The sequence below is a fragment of the Aotus nancymaae genome, unplaced genomic scaffold, assembly GCF_030222135.1.
Source record: "Aotus nancymaae isolate 86718 unplaced genomic scaffold, 86718_ANA_hifiasm-v0.15.2.pri h1tg000108l, whole genome shotgun sequence".
Taxonomy (NCBI): Eukaryota; Metazoa; Chordata; class Mammalia; order Primates; family Aotidae; genus Aotus; species Aotus nancymaae.
The window spans coordinates 41,832,271-41,842,921 of NW_026988523.1; the positions used below are offsets into that span (position 1 = coordinate 41,832,271).

The 10,651-nt window shown below is 37.1% G+C and overlaps 1 pseudogene; it reads left to right on the plus strand.

Moving 5' to 3' along the window:
- Positions 1 to 2,644: 2,644 nt before the first annotated feature.
- Positions 2,645 to 4,591, plus strand: LOC105728507 (CCA tRNA nucleotidyltransferase 1, mitochondrial-like; annotated as a pseudogene).
- The last annotated feature ends 6,060 nt before the right edge of the window (positions 4,592 to 10,651 follow it).

Sequence of the window (10,651 nt, forward strand, 5' to 3'; positions counted from 1 at the left end):
GGCTATTCCTTTGCTTTAAAAATTTTCAGTGGGAGTAGGATCCTTTGGAAATTTCTATGTAAACAACCACATTATTTTAAAAATTAATACTTCAGTCAATCAATCAGTACTTATTCATTTCCAATCCCTGAACCTTTGTTTCTGATTCTTGACCTACCGCTGGCTAGGACCTCAAACATAATGCAGAATAGAAGGAATAAGATCACATATCTTTACCTCATTTTGGATTTTAGAGAGAATGCATTCTATTAGCTGTAGAATTTTTATAGATGTTCTTTAGCAGAGAAAGTTCCTTTCTGTTTCCATTTTTCTTAGTACTTCTTAACCACCAGTGGGCATTGGATTTTCAAATTTTTATGCATCTATTGTGATGATCATATTTTTCCCCTTAGAACAACCTTGCATTCTTAGAATAAAACCCACTTGGTACTGAAATATTTTCCATTTTTATATATTGTGATTCAATTTTTCAATATTTTCTTAGGAATATTTGTACCTATAGTTATGAGGAATAGTGATCTAATGCTTTTTTCCTAATAATAAATGTACTAGTTCATTATTTACGCCACAGTTTTGCTGATCTCATAAAACTAGATTTTAAGTATTCCTTCCTCTTTTAGTTTAGGGAGTGTTCATACGGGATGGTTTTATTATGAATATCATAGAATTTGTTTGTAAAGCTATCTGAGCCAGTTTTCTTTGATGAAAGATTTTCTTTTATAACAAAGTCAGTCTCAGCTTTGGTTGTTTATTATTGTGTCATAAAACACACAAAAACTTAGTGGCCAAAAACAATCACAATTTAATATCTTTTCACACTTCTGTGAATTGGCTGGTTTTGTCTGGGCTGCATTCACCTGAAGGGTTGGCTGAGCAGTAAGCCCCAAGATGGCCCCACTCCCAAGTCTGTCAGTTAGCTGTGGCTAATGGCTCTACATGTTTTCTTTCATCCTAGGCAGCCTCAGGAAACTGTTCCAAAAGATTGGAGGTAGAAGCTACAAGGTATCACTGTGCCAGGCTTCAGAAATTGTACACCATTATTTCTGCCACATTTTGTGAATCAAAGAAAATCACAGGGACATCCCAGATTCAGGAGAGGGGATAAAGATTCTGCCTCCAAGTAGGAGGAGGGGCATGCAGAATATGAGAAGTTGTTGCAGCCAGCTTTGCAAGCAATCTACCACAACCAGTTCAGGCCAGAGTAATTCATATCCCTTCTACATGCAAAATTTACACAATCCCTCCTTCATACCCCCAAATTCTCATTCAGTCAGAGCACCAGGCTTAAAATTCTTGATCTCATCATATAAATCTGGTTCAGATACTGATGAGGCACTTTGGATGTGGTTTCTCAAACACATCTTCTCTGATACCACTCTTCTTAATCCAGATACTTCTGAACAAAAATGACATCATCTCCTCCAACACATACAATATATAATGTTGAAAAAGTAGTAGGATATTGGCTACAGACACTCCCGTTCAAAAGGAGAAGGAAAAGAAATTCATGGAAGTTCTGGTCTCTAGCAATTCTTACCTCCAGCTACACATATGTTGTTAATTTCACCTTCCACAGAAGTAGAGACTATTTCTTGATTAGGGCCCAGTTCTAATTCCTGAAAGTATTAATAGTTCCCTAACTCATGGTTCTTCTCATCTCTTGGTTTTTCACCCTCCCGGTCTTTCTCAGTCTGGGTCTCGGTTCTACCCTTTGGAACATCTTTTTTCATAAGCAATGTCTGTGTTGACAGCTGCTTAGCTCTCTCAGCAAACTTTCAGCCTGTAGAAAGTTAGAAGCCAAGAGGTCTCTTTCATTTTGTAGTATCTTTGATTTTTTTAGTCTAATATAATACAACTCTCTTAAAACTTTGTGAGCTTTCTATTGTCTATCAAGTTACAGTTCATTTTACAAGACAAAACTCATTCCAACCATTCATTTTTCAGGCAGGTTTCTCTCTACTTTAGACATCATGTTGACACTTTCAGGCTTCTGTTCGGATGACCTCTTCTCCTCGCCTCCTCACAGTTAATTATCCACACAGAAGATAGAATGAGCCTTGTACAGATCTATGGCAGTGGTCCAACATTACCTCAAGTGGTGTTTCTGAGTGAATTAGAAAAAAAAATTGTTTCTTCCTCAAAATATAATGTTATATCCAGGAAAACTGTAACAAATATACATACCTCTGATGACTATAAATGTGAATGGCAGCCCCTAAAATTGCACAGTGCAAATTCTGCATAATTAAACTACTGGCTTTGCCTTGTTCCAAACCTTCTGATGGCTTTCCTTCACAGTTAGAAAATAGTATAACTTATATGAATCTATATAGAATATATAAATACCTCCTACAAACCAGTAATATAATAGGCAAAACCCTTGAATAGACTCTCTACAAAGAATGATATAAAAATGGCCAATGAACATATGAAAAAGTGTTCAACATCATTAGATGTCAAAAACAATGCTCATTGAAACTACAATGAGATGGTTCTATGCACTTACAAAAAAAGGTTAAAATTTAAAAAGACTGACAACAGCAAATGTTGGGGAGAATGTGGAAGAACCAGACATTGTTGAAGGGAGTGAAACATGGGTGCAGTGGCGGCGGGGTCCATGTGAGGCTGCTAATGTTCTCTCCAGATGCCGAGACCCGTGTATCCTTGGCACAGGCCAGCATTGAGCCGTAGGTGGGGTAGACTGCCTTCCAAAGCAACATCTATTTATAATGAAGTGGCAGTCTTCAGAATTCCAGTCACTTTTCTCAGAAGGATTGAAGAATTTGACAATTTACTTGTGAAAGAGAATGATGAATTAAGAATAGCAGAGCGGGGCAGGTGTGGTGGCTCACCCTGTAAACCTGGCACTTCGGAAGGCTGAGAACGTAGACAAATTGCTTGAGCTGAGGAGTTCAGGAACAGCCTGGTCAATACAGTAAGACCCTGTCTGTACAAAAAAATACAAAAATTAGCTGGGCACAGTGGCGCACGTCTGTAGTCCCAGATACTTGGGAGGCTGAGGCAGGAGAATCACTTGAGCCCAGGAGGTAAAGTTTGCAGTGAGCTGAGATAGCACCACTGCACTCCAGCCTGGGTGACAGAGACCCTGTCTCAAGTTAAAAAAAAAAAAAAAAGCAGGAGGGCAGGAGCAGTGAGGGGTTTATGCAATGCAGTAAAGCCTGGAGATAACAGCTTTGTCGACAGTGACACCCCTACTCAGATGATGATGCTGTTTCAGTCGGCCAGGATTCAGATGACAAACAAGAAAGGAGGAAAGCACGGAACAATTACTGCCAGGCTTCACCAAGAAAATGTTGAAATTACTATACTACAGATTGATGTTGCCACTGAATGGAAGATACGCTGAAGTCGAATTCACAACTGACTGCCAGAAAGATGCGGAACACAGGGCCCTTCACATAAATTCTATGTTTTCAGATTTTAATGGTACCTTGTTTGACTACTTTAATGGTTATGATTTAAAAAATAAGAACATTAGATTTGTTGGACATGCCAAACAGAAATAAAAGAGGATTATCTTATAATTTTAAGATATTTCAGGTTTTATAGGAGTATTGGCTTTTTAAAAATACTTGTACAGATCATGACTGGCCGATAAAATATTCTTACTACTTAAATGTTATAATTATTTACATCTATCCTTGCAAATAATAACAGGAACAGCAAGTAACATTATTTGGAAAGGTCCAAGCACCTTAGAGAATTCAGTGTCAAAATCATATTAATTGCCACAATCTGAATAGGATGTTAGAACAAAATCCAAATGTTTTCTTTTAACTAAAAACGAAAAACTGCTGCAATATCCAAGTTCAAATTTCCAAAATGCTCCAGGAGTTGAAAAAACTCTCAGAGTATTGATTAGTAAATTAAAATAAGAAACCCATGAGCTTCCACGGAACACAAGTTGAACTTCCCTCCTAATATTCGCCCCAACTTAGCTAGACCTTCCTACACTCTTGTGGGAAAATTGTAGAGCAACCTGGTGACCATGGTCTTGAGACTTCGTAAACAATTGCAGAAAATGCCGGAGTCTTGGCTGGAACATCAGGAATGAGGATTTGGTTGGAACCGAAAAATTTTTGTTGGTAATCATGTAAATCATTTGATTATCCTTATCTGTGATCTCGGCATGGCTCCTTATGTAGGTTTACTGGCTAATTAAAGTTTAGAATTGTTTAACAAGGTCAGTAAAAATGTTGAAGGTTTTTCATCAAAGTCAATGACTCTTTTTGACTCATTATGCAAATAACAGGATGATGTTACCAAAGTGGATTTGAGGTTAAAGCCTGCACAAAAAGAGAAAAACATTGGATTATTTATAGGCAAAAATAGGAAAGATTTAATTAAAGCAACAGATAGTTCAGAATCATTGAAACTTTATCAAGCCTTCATTATAGGTTCTAGGGAATACGATGCGACTCCTTGTGTATGTGAGCTACTGAGGTTCCAAGGAGAGAACTGTCTCCGAAAGGAAAACATCAGGGAAGTGGGGATCTCTTCAGGAAAAGAAATCGGCGCTCTGTTAAAACAGTTGCAAGAACAGTGGAAAAAAGTGGTTTCATTTGTATGAAGTTCTAAAATGAGTGGAACTAATCCATGGTGAGAAAGAAGACTAGACCATATGCATCAGGAGACAGGGCAGAAACTGACTGGAAGTGGAGATGGAAGGAACTTTTAGGGATAATTGGAAAAATAATTTGTTTTTAGAAAGAGAGAGACAGGGTTTCACTGTCTCACCCAGGCTGCAGTGTTGTGATCACAGCTCACTGCAGCCTCAAACTCTAGGGCTCAAGTGATCCTCTCACCTCAGTCTCTCAAGTAGCTGGGACCACAAGTGCATGCCACTGCACCTGGCTAATTTTTAAATGTTTTGTAGACAGAGTCTTGCTATGCTGCCCAGGCTGATCTTGAACTTCTGGACTCAAGTGATCCTCCAGTCTCTGCCTTTCAAAGTGCTGAGGTTACAGGTGTGAGCCACTGCACCAGGCCAAAATGGAAATACTCTGTATCTTGTTTGAGGTGATGGTAACATGGGTGAATATATTTTTCAAAATGTATCTAAGCCAGGTGTGATGGCACCTGCCTATAGCCTCAGCTACTCAGGAGGCTGAGGCAGGAGGATCTCTTGAGCCCAGGAGATCAAGGGTATAGTTCTCTACAATTAGTCCTAGGAAAAGCCACTGCTCTCTGGCCTGGGCAACAAAGCGAGATTCTATTCCTAAAATAAAATTTTAAAAAGTTATCTAATCCAAAAATCTATGTATTTCACTGTACATAAATTTCACCTCAATTAAAAACGAATCTGTGCTTGGGTCTAACATGTTCTTCCTCTTGGCTACATCTCTGATCTCATATTCAGTCACTCTACCCCGAGCTCACACCCAGACACCATGACTTTCTTGTTGTTCCTTGAACCTACCAACTACTCTCTTCCAGTAGTTGTACTTGTTCTCTTTGTCTGAAACACTCTCCCCAAGATCTCTTCATGGCTTGCTTCCTTGCCTACTTGGGTTTCTGCTCACTTGTCCTCAAGTAAGAGACCCCTGACCACTCTCTCTGAAATTCTGTTACCTGACTTATCCCCAAATGCTACATGTCTTAATAACTGATATTGTGTTATGTGTTCATTTGGTTATTTATTCTCAGATTAGAATGTAAGTTTAATAATGGCAGATTGTTGTTGTTGTTGTTCTTAACTGTATCCCCAATTCTAAAATGGTGTCTGGCACAGAGCAGGCCTTGTAAAATGAATGAATGAAGACCTCTTGAAATATATTATCTTCTGTTCTGAACATAGCCGGGAGATTCCCTTTCATTGCTCTAAACTCTTGTTATGTGTAATTGCATTTTGTAGCTCTCTAGAAGGGCCTCTCCTACCTGAAGAAACTGGGAGTAAAATATTTTCTTGTAATAAAGTTGTTTTTCCACCCCATGTTTCAGACTATGGTTATTCTGGTTTATGGTATCCTTCCAGATAGGTATGGATCACATTTATGCAGCCCACAGTCACTTATTCTCATATTATCTTATTTCCAAACCATCTTAAATCAGATCATTAAGTTGCTGATCCAATTCATTCTTTAAATTAAAATGACTGAAATTATCAGGCTGACCAGACTTTGGTATGGCCATTCCATTCTTAAATGTTTAGTTTAAGATAGAGAACATTGACATAAACAGATACTCACATATAAAAATAAGATAAAAATATTTAAAATGGAAAAAGACCCAATATTTTCACTGGAGATAAAGTGTCAGCCAGTGGCTATAAGCGATGGAGAACTGTGGTTGACTTCCTGGGAATATCATCAGTCTTCGTTAGGAAAATTAATGGCTGCATAAGTATAGTACTTGCATTAAGTATTTATGCTCAAGATTGAACCAGATTAATTGTCCATAGAGTATTAATCTCAAGCACCTCAGGCTACTTCACATTTCATAGCTAGCACTGGAATAAAGGAAGTGGAGCCTTGAAGTAAACCTCTTCACTATATAAAAAGATCTTTCTTGAAAATAATAACTTGTTGTTTAAATGTTTGATTCATGTCTTACAGGTGAGATCTATAAAAGTTTTGACCTAAACATCTGAGTTAGTGGCTCCTTGAGGACAGAGAGATAATAGATCAAACATGGCATATTTTTTAAATATGTCAGAAAAAATATTTACATTTTGGCCATTTCATAGAATAGGTGCATTCTTCACACTAATGGAATAAAGTAATTATAAAAATAAATAACAGTGAATATTTGCTTCAAGTTAACCAACATTTTTTGAGCATGTGTAAAGCATTATGCAAGAAATTATAAATGCAAAATAAACCAGGTGTTCTTGTGCTTGAAAGGAGCACAGGTGGAAGAGAGTTATAAGATAGATGCATACACAAATGAGTATCATGCTCTAAGGCAAACTTTGAAACACACCATCCTCCAATATAATATTCAATGAGAAAATAAAGCAGATTCTGTTCTTAAGTGTTTTCATCTGGGACTTAAAAGATGTTTAAGGCTTAGGACAAGTATTAAATGTCAGGCAGAATGGACAGCATGTAAAAAGGTACACAGTCAGGAAACTGTGTATATTGGTGGAATTGGTGGTATCCTACTATGAGAAGAGCTTAGAATTGGAGGGAAGATGTAATGAAATATAGGATTGGAAAGTTCCGCAGGGGAAATGTTGACAGAGGGCTGAGGAGTTTAGACTTTATTACATTTTCTATAGGGAACCTCTAAAGTTTTCTGAGGGCAGTAGTGACATGGTCAGATTTGTTTAAAATAAAGTTACTTCTGCAAAATTGCATTGGTTGGACTGAGGGGAATAGAGAATAAAAGGAGTCTCTATAGCTGCAGCTCACTATGAGTGGTAATAGTTCTACTATGTGTCTGCAAACATTCTATACTCAGAAGTGCAGAGATACATTTGTGTAGGTGTTTTTATACATAGAAGAAGGTATTTACTGCCCATCAATGATAGACTGGATAAAGAAAATGTGGCACATATACACCATGGAATATATTACTATGCAGCCGTAAAAAAGAATGAGTTCATGTCCTTTGCAGGGACTCGAATGAAGCTGGAAACCATCATCCTCAGCAAACTGACATAGAAACAGAAAACCAAATACCGCATGTTCTCACTCATAAGTGGGAGATGACCAATGAGAACACGTGGACACAGGGAGGGGAACATCACACACTGAAGTCTGTTGGGGAGTGGGAGTAAAGAGGAGGAAGAGCATTAGGACAAATACCTAATGCATGTGGGGCTTAAAACCTAGATGACAGGTTAATAGGTACAGCAAACCACTATGGCACATGTATATCTATGTAACAAACCTGCACGTTCAGCACATGTATCCCAGAACTTGAAGTAAAATTAAAAAAAAAAGAGGCATTTACATACATACACACAACACACATACATACACACGTTGGTTTGACAAAGAGTCAGTGAATCTGAGATGTAGAATACTGTAGTGGTTAAGAACATAGGCCTTAGAATCAAACAAAAGCCTGGCTCCTTCACTGTGTAACTTTGCTTAAGATAATTAAACTCTAATATAAAATGGAGTTAAAATGTTTACTTTTAAGTCTTGTTAAACATTAAATGTAATAACCTATGAGAAGGATTTAATATAGTTCTACCCATTGAATGTACACAATAGCTGAGAGCTAACATTACTACTGCCATTTTCACTATTGTTGTCAGTTTTAGATGTACTTCAAGTCAATGAGTAATTGGTAATAGCATTTACTGGAAACAGCTTGAGGTCTACAGAGTCAAGAAGATAAAGCCCATCATCTCCAAAGCTATGGTCTTGCTGTTTTAACAAACGAAGACCCAGAAACAGCACACAGAATCTTCTAAATCATGTTCCAAGTTTCTTTCCCAGAAATTACTTCAATGAGTAAACACTTTCCATCTTTCCTGAAGTTTCACTATACACTTATAAATGCATTATTCTACTCTTGTTCAGGAATGATTTCCAAAGCATTTAACACAGCAAAGTTTATCAGATATTGTTCCCAACTCCTTGAAGTTTATCTTACAACAGCTTCTATGACTCATGAAGAAAACAAGCTACAAGGATTACAAGTGATTTTTTTTATTTTTTATCTTGGCAGATGCTATAAAACAACATTAGCAGAAACAATGACATTTGTAACATATAAAAAATAAAGTAAATTAAGGGTCTCAGAAAAGACAATGAGGGTAATTTGTTCACAACTCTGGTTGTTGACTCACTGGGTGATTGGTGCCAAACAGGGTAAACAACCAAATATATTCACTGAAAACAGTAATAATCCATGAAAGACTGAAGACTTGTTCTGTGATGAATCACAGAAGTCGGCATTACACAGAATCATTCAGAGGGTTTAATTAACCAGAAAGCCATCATTATAGCTGCTCATCTATAACAAGTCCAATGACATGGACATTGAAAACAGCATTGTCCTGGGCTCCATTGTTGGGAAAGGCCTGGTTTCATCCAGAGTTCTATTTTTCAGATAACACCCACTTTTCATGTGCCATAAGGGCTCATAGATCTTGGGTTCCCATTCCTCACCCTGGCTTCCATATTATTTAGATAGATAGGAGGTACTGGAGAGAGAAGATCTGAGAAATAAAACCTTAGGTTACATTATTGAATATAGTCTGCTGAGTAAATTTCCTCAAAACAACAATGAAAAAGACTTTTTCCCACTAAGAAATCCTGAAATACACCAGAATTTTCATAGCTTTAAAATTCTTCCATTTATGTGTGTGTGTTGCAGGAAGGGTAGTCCGTGATCTTGCTCTTTTCATTGACTTCTACTTTTCCAGCTTAATCCTCCCCTATATCCCTCATGTACTGCCCCATGAACCCTATTCAGCCACTTACCCACTGACATCTGAGCAAAGCTCACATACTTGTGCAAGAATGCTTGCCCAGAATTCTCTTTTCCCCATGATAACTTGTTAAAAACATTTTCTTTTGAAGTTTCACAAAACTCCAAGAGAACTTTCTATATTTTTTCTTTTTAAATATTGCTATAAGACTTTGCTTCTAAAACTTTAGCATTGACATCATTTTGCTTTCATGAATATCTGATTCTCCAAGCATATTATAAGATCTTAAAAATCAGGAACCAAGACTTTTCTATTGCCACATCATCTGAAATGCCTGGCATGGTGATTATTGCATCACAGTTGAAAATGCAAAAGCAAATCCTACTTTTACCACTTAGTACCTGTGTGAATTTAGTTGTATTATTTTACCTCTTAGAATTTCTGATTATGCATTTGTAAAAATGGGTATAATAATACCAATTTCAAAGATTTATGAGGATTACCTATGACAATATATAAAAAGCATCTAAAATGGCACTTGATCCATTGTGTATGCTCAATAAATAGTCCCTTAAAAACAAACTCTGTTCTGTAGAGTTGAGGTATAATAATCTTCTCCAGATACATCACTCAGATTATGCCTTCAAGTTGGCCATCAATTAGAAACAAGCAGCCATTTGTAAGAAAGAATACCCAAGCACTTTATGACAACTCTAATCATTGGGAAAAACAGCTTTTCTTACAGTAATATATTGTTACAAAACCCACTAGTGTCTGCAAGCAATCTACAATGAGTCTATATTTACCTGCTGATTCCTCTGGGATTTATTGTAATGATAAACTTTCCAAAAATTAGAAAGTCATTCCAATATAAATAAAATAGTCATCTGCGTGAAATCAACCTAGATTCTCATCAATAATGGACTCGATAAAGAAAATGCAGTATATATACACCATGTAATACTATAAAGCCATAAAAAGAATGAAATCATGTCCTTTGCAGCAACATGGATGCAGCTGGGGGCCATTACCCTAAGAGAATTAATGCAGGAACAGAAAACCAAATACTGCCTTTTCTCATTTATAAGTGAGAGCTAAACATTAAGTACACATGAACACAAAGAAGAGAATAATAGATGCCAGGGCCTACTTGAAGGTGGAAAGTAGGAGAAGGGTGAGGATTGAAAAACTATCTATTGGATACCACTATGCTCATTACCTAGGTGACAAAATAATCTGTATACCAAACCCCAGCAACACACAATTTACCCATGTAACATATCTGCACGTCTCCCTGAACCT